The following is a 6,958-nucleotide window of genomic DNA, read 5'->3' as shown; positions in this document are numbered from 1 at the left end:
ATTGTTGCTTCGCGTATTCACTCTGATAAAACGTTAGTCACTTTAATTGAAAACTACAAGTACTTTGTCACAAAATCTCAGAATTGGAATATTCCAACGTTACAAGTAGTATTCGTATGTATATTTTTTATTTAATTAATGTATATTGAGCATCAATATAAAACGCTAAAGTGTTAAACTCGGTTAGGGGTAATGTAAATGGTTAAGTTAAACGTTTTATTGACAAGACCGAAGGGACCGTCCATTAGGGACGTCACACCAGAATGTCTAACTCTCTCCCCATTCCCATTATCACTCTTAGTATGGATTTCAGACCTCAATCCTAAAAATTACGTTTCGGTTCATTAACGTACTATCCCGAAGCACTATCCTTTGTCTTTAGAGATTATTATTTAAATTTATTTATTGCAAATGTTATTATAAAATTTGGGGCTTCACCTACTCGTAGGGGGGATTCCCTAATATTTCAATACAAACAATTTAAACGATGACCAAATATAATCCTTGCGGATGACTAGGCTTTGCAAACACTTGTGAATATAAGGAAATTTAAGTCACGCGAAGAATTACTCGTTCATCCCCATTTGTGACGGATCGACAGAAATTCAAACCTTTCCCCAGAGTCTGCCGTACTTTGATGCCGTTCCCCGATACTTTTAAAATCCAGATAATGGGACTGTTTGAGCCAAAGGAACAACGACGATCTTCCTCATAGCGGGTGGGTAGAGAGTTGGCTAGCCCCTAAAAAGTACCTAAAAGGGAGGGTGAAAATGAAAATCTAGTTTTTTTTATCGATTCTTCTACTAATTACAAGACCTGCTCGCTATGTGGCAATCGTGGCTCGAGATATAGAGCGTGCTACGGTAATTTTGTTAATAAAAAGCCAGGGCGTTACGCAATTGGTCGAAGGTGCAATTTTCTAATTAACTATGAAATCTCATAGTAATTTGAATTGTCAAATCATTCGTATGTGTTTCCTGGATGTTTCACTATGCAGATTGGTCTTATAATTCGTACAAGAATCAATTAAAAATTACTTGATTTTCCTTTTCACCCTACCCCACCCTCCACCGTAACATTTTGGTGTTTTAAATTGCTGCAAACATTAAAAATACCCACAATTTTCTTCATTTAAATATTTTAAATTTATAAGAGTTTTAGATGGATAGCGGAAAGGCTTCGTTTTCCGCTAAGTACAATCCTTGGAATATTGTACAGCGATTAGCTGGTGATTTTGCTAGTGGTTGGCCACTAAATATTTCGAGGCTTTTTTTTAAGAAAAGTATAATTTATCCACAACAATTAATCATGATTGGTGGCTTCGGCTATTTAAATGGCATTCCGGCCCAAATTTTGGTTGATGCGTTATCGCATAACAAAGTAGACCACATTTACGAAAACCCATTGAAAACGGTTACACTTTTATACAATTTGTGGGATGCATGCACGGACATAAAAATGTCGATTGGCAGCTATTCCGTAGCGAAAAGAGCTTATTGCTATTTGGATGGAAGCAGGTAATTAGTATTATATTTTCAAGTATTGTGCTAAATTAAAAATGCTTTTCAAAATAATTAGAATTCCACAAGATGTTTTGGATCAGAAAGGAAATTTATTAGGAATTTTTGTAGAAGACAATTGGTATTTATGACAAAAATATCTTACTTTTACCTTCGTATAACATACGTTATTAAGATATGTTCCATAAGTTTGTCACTGGTTACAAACTGGAGCTTGTCATGAAATGACATAGGTCATAGATTTTCGTAAAGTGACGCCTGGTTCTGGCGCTGTCAAAGGCTTAGTACAGACTAAATAGGAAGATGGATTGCAAAATTAACCGAGTGTAGGCAATTCTCGCTTGTCGTTCTCGAACTAGCTCGAGCTGTGCGTCTCTAGCATTACGAAGTATAGAGTGCTGTCAGTTGTGACGTCAGATCCAAGGTTAAACGTCACGAGTCTGCCATTAGCAATGAGCGGCCATGACAGTTACCGTTTTTTCTTTATGGGAAAACAGCATGGGTGACGTCACACCGGCGCTTCTGACAGCACTCTATAGGTAGTGTCATACTTATGGAAAATACCTTATAATCTTACGGAAAATACCTTATAATCTTATGGAAAATACCTTATAATCTTATGGAAAATACCTTATAATCTTATGGAAAATACCTTATAATCTTATGATATAATTACTTATATGGTAATGTGTGCGATAATCAATTTAAACAAATTGTAATAATCATGGTTGCCCGTTTCGATACCACTTGAACTCGTAGCACCCCCCAAAGACGGTCAAAGAAGCTGTTGAGTTTTTCAAATCTGTTGAACGACAAGAATGCAAGGAATTGTAGTCCTTCAACGAGTAGAAAACTCAACCAGCTGGTTACACCAAAGAGGTTATAAAGAAGAGGAGTAAAAGGCTTGGTTCAGTGGTCTTGGAAAGTTTACCTCTAAGCTTCCGGTGTGTGCGCAAATCCTTTTCTAACCTCTTATTGGTTGAAATGCGGTGAACCGGCTATTAGGATAAAAAATATATCAAGTTAATAAAAAAGAAAAGCGAGAATACCAAACTGCCTTGTTTAGCGTTAGCTTCAACTCCCCCTCTTTATACTCTCTTTGGTTACACGTAAGTGGAATATCCTTCTGTAGCCCACTGGTCCAATGCACTTTAAACGTTAGCTACACTGTCTAGTAAGGTCCGGCTTAATTTACACAGTGAGCACGATTAAAACAAACTTTTTCCCCTCTCCACTGCGCCGATTGGGCATGTGCTGCACTCTAGCACTGGTACCGATTTCGAAAGTGGGGGGGGGGCTGACGGAGAATTTGATCAATCTGAATCTCCTTATTCGTGGTCACTAATCTACACCCTTATGAGTAGTTATCAAATATTTTCAGTGTTTGTAGGTATGATAATGATTTATTAAACAAAAAGGTCTTTTAGCAGGGTTTCGTCCCCGCCAGTGGTCAACTTAGCGTCTTCGGACATAGATAGTGCTGAGGAAAAAGAGCTATCGCAGTTCTTTGAAAAGTACGTAATAATCTCCATATTGAGTTTTTTCAACGTTTTGACGATTATTTGGATTTCTGACCGTATGGGTACCATTTTCCTTGTTTGAACAATATCAGACTCAAAAGGAATCAGAATTACTGTATTTCTGAAATATACCTTACATTTTTAAGAGTGGAATAGCTTTAATGGAGATCACATCAAATTTTCAAACCCTTTTTAAACATTTCACCTGTTTGAAGTGTTAAAAAATAGAAATAATGTTTCTCAATATTCTTACTTAGTCATTCGGATACATCGAAAGTTCTCGGTGAAGATGAAAAAACTCGGGATGAAGATAAGGTTTCAACGACCTTGGTTGAGCAGCCCGCTAATGTAGAAGTCGGAGGAGAGAAAGAAAATGCTGACGATCATGAGTTATATAAAAATAATTCTATCCAATTAGAAGTAGAAGAATTAGAAGAAGAAAACGAGGAAGAAGTTTTTTAAGTGCTGAATAATAAAAATAAAAAAAGCGGATTTAAAATTTTGTGCTCATGTTTATTTTCATCTTCAAAAAATCGGCGAGACCATAAGGAAATTATACTCTGAGAGAGTATAATTTCATTATGGTGAGACGTATAAGAGAATCAAACACCAGAGGGGAGAGACCGCCATCGGAGCTTATTTCCCTCACGCGCTTGTATAAGTATTTAATGTAATGGTCTAAAAAGCAGTTAACCCTGGACATGAATTCGCGTATTTAAAATATAGGAGCAATGATTACCAATTTTTCATTAGTCATATAAACAGTATTGTACAACGAAAGCAAAATTTTATTGTTATTTTGCGCGAATAACGTATTAATCGATTTCTTCATTTTTTCTGCAGTATGCAAATTAAGCAAAACAGTGAATTGCTTGAGGTAGACCAATTATTGAATTTTTCTTGCAACCTTTGATCTTATGGATATTGATACCTCATAATATTTCTTACCGGAAATAAATTGAAGATGACTCTAACTTACGTTAGTTTTCTAGGATAGTGTTATTACCTCTCCTAGTGACAATGACGTCACGGAAAGGTATTGCACTGAACGTATGTGTGTCTGTAACCGCGTTCGCAGTTGGCAAAATAGTATCAATTCTATTTTATTTATTTATTTAAGGAAAACGTCTTAATAATAATATTTATTCCGCAAAAATAATTCGCTGGCAACCACAGAGGCAAGCCTATATGTGGTGATTGATTGCGTCTCGACTCGGAGAGGTTTATTTTGGTTTCCCAACTTGTTGATTTAATGTTTTCATCAATACAGAGCAAATATTAACTTTAGGCAAAATGTGGGGGTACTTTTTATTTAGTTATGGCAGATTCAAGGAAACTTATAGGAATAGAGGTGTTTCGTATAATTTCGTAAGAAAAAACAAGAACGAGTGGAGCTTAGCATCGTCGTTTAAGTGTGGTTTAATTATAAATATCGTCTATTAAAGAAAATGAGAATTTTTACTTACCATATAAATCAAGTTTGGTCCTCTAAAAGGCATCATAACTTTTGTCTTTTAACGTCGAGTTAAATTCAGCAAAAGTTGGTGATGATAAGTATAGCTTTCGTTTTCTTCTCCCAAAGCATAGTAAACACGTTACACCTCTTGAACTACGGTCTTTTTGGTTCATGGTGTTCTCCACTTAATCCACACGATCGCGTTGAACTTTAAAACGTTCTAACTGAACTGGTGTTGGCCCGAATTTGAATTCTTCTTCATAGCCTACTAACAGTACTAGGCACTAGAAGGTCATTTCATTTTCACTGCTTCAATTTCCAAAGAAGGCTATTGTCCTAGTATTTACAGAGAGGAGGACCGGTTCCCTTCTCCCGGGTCTCTACCCCAAACCCCTCACACGTGTTTTGTCATTCTTTCTTTCACTCGTTTTTGCCCAAAAGAAATTCCAAGAAGCTAAATCTAAAGGTTTTACTTCAGTAAGTTCAGTCTATTTTTAGGGATGAGCGATACAGGAACGTGGATTTTATATAAAGCCCTCGTTTCAAACGTTTTCTGCACATAGTAGACATCAGATAATAATTTTCATTGGATGAATCAGAGTGAATTTTGGTCAGTTCTGCAGCGGGAATATGAATCAACTGGGTGCACAAAACTATACAAATGCGTTCAATGTATATCTTATTCAAGAACATATTTTCAAATGTTCTTACGCACATGAAAAAAGATCACGAACATGACCCCAGCTTTAATGTTATTTGTGGATTTGAAGGATGCCAACGTTCGTTTAAAAAGATAGATTCGTATAGAAAGCACGTGAGAGATAAACATAAAATCGAATTTGAGAATGAGGCTTTCCAAGAAAATCATAATAATGAAGCAATTCCTAACGAAGAAGTTCCGCAAAATGAAGTGAATCACTTAGAAAACGATGAAAGCTGTGAGCAAATGATAGAAGGTGAAGGAAATCTAGACGATAGGGCTAAAAACAAAAATCCCCTGAAACCAGTTGAGATTAAAAACATGATATTAAAATTACTACTGAAATACCGTGAAAAACATCACCTTCCGGTGAGCATAATCGAAAGCTTATGTAAAGACTTTCATGACTATTCTATGTATTTACTCAATATACATGTTGAAAATGTGACTCAAATTTTAAAAGACAAAAACTATGAAATTCCAAAAAATGAGCTCTCATTCGTTTTGCACGATGTTCAGGATGGTTTTCAAAGTGTGTCTTCTAAATATAAGATTAAAATGTTGTGCAAAAAAGAGCTTGGCATGGTGGAACCTATGCAGTATACTTTCACTGAGTCATTCTTTCAAAATAAAAAGAAGCATTTTCATTATGTGCCAATAATAAAGGTTTTGGAAAAGTTATATTGCAGTTTCAATGAGCACGCGAAACACGAACCGCCAAATCATGACTCACCCATAATTTCTCATTATGTAAATTCAGAAATTTGAAAAAAAAAATTTTAATCGACAAGCACATCAAAGTCCTTGGAATTTGCAGCTGCAAGCGTACTTAGATGAGTTCGATGTTTGCAATCCCCTTGGAAGCAAAGGGGGAAGAATAAAATGTTCGGATGCTATTTTTCTATATTAAACCGGCAAGCGAAACATAAGTCAAAACTAAGTAACATACACTTGGTTTTTCTGGCCAATTCTGCAGATGTGGAAAGGTTCGGAATGAGAGAGCTATTTGAGCATTTAATATACGACTTAAACTTGCTTCAAGAAGAAGGTGTTTTTCTCAAATGCTTTAATCGAAATGTGATAGCAACCGCCTCTGTGTTTTCGGGGGATAATCTTGGATTGCATAAGCTTGGTGGTTTTAATCAATGCTTTAGCTCTGGACGGGTTTGTTGATTTTGTATGGTTGACTATCAAGATTTATCTGAAATTTCTAACGAGCGACAATGTGTACTACGCTCTCTGCCTCGACACATCTATTATCTTCAACAAATCGCTATTAGTGATAAAAACAGCTCTATTTATGGTGTTCGAAGCGAAAGTCCTTTAATGCGAATTAAGGATTTCGACTTAACTGAGCAATTGACGACTGACCTAATGCACGATATAAAAGGAGTAATTCCGTCTATTTTGAAAGGCGTTTTGAAGAAACTTATATCTAGCAAAAGGCTTACATTCGAAGAATTCAACAAATGCATTGAAAACTTTCAATTCGGTAAAACGGAACAAAATAAGCCACAAGTTCAACTACGACAAGCAATTATGGGCGACAGTAATTTTAAAGGTTCCGCTAGTGAAACATATTGTGTTTTTCGACTCTTGCCTCTTATAATTTTTGATTTTTTACCCGAGGTAGGCGACGCGCATTGGGGCGTTTATCTTAGATTAAGAGAGATATGTGACATAATTTATGCGCCTTATGTTCATAAAGATTATATTCCAGAACTTGAGTTGAGTAGTAGGGACTATACAAATACGCATGGAT

This window comes from Phalangium opilio, unplaced genomic scaffold (assembly GCF_054372755.1).
Source record: "Phalangium opilio isolate 3A_F unplaced genomic scaffold, DU_Popi_V2 ptg000246l_1, whole genome shotgun sequence".
NCBI classification, from domain to species: domain Eukaryota; kingdom Metazoa; phylum Arthropoda; class Arachnida; order Opiliones; family Phalangiidae; genus Phalangium; species Phalangium opilio.
The sequence above is the reverse complement of the archived record's forward strand: the minus strand, read 5'-3'. Positions refer to the sequence as shown.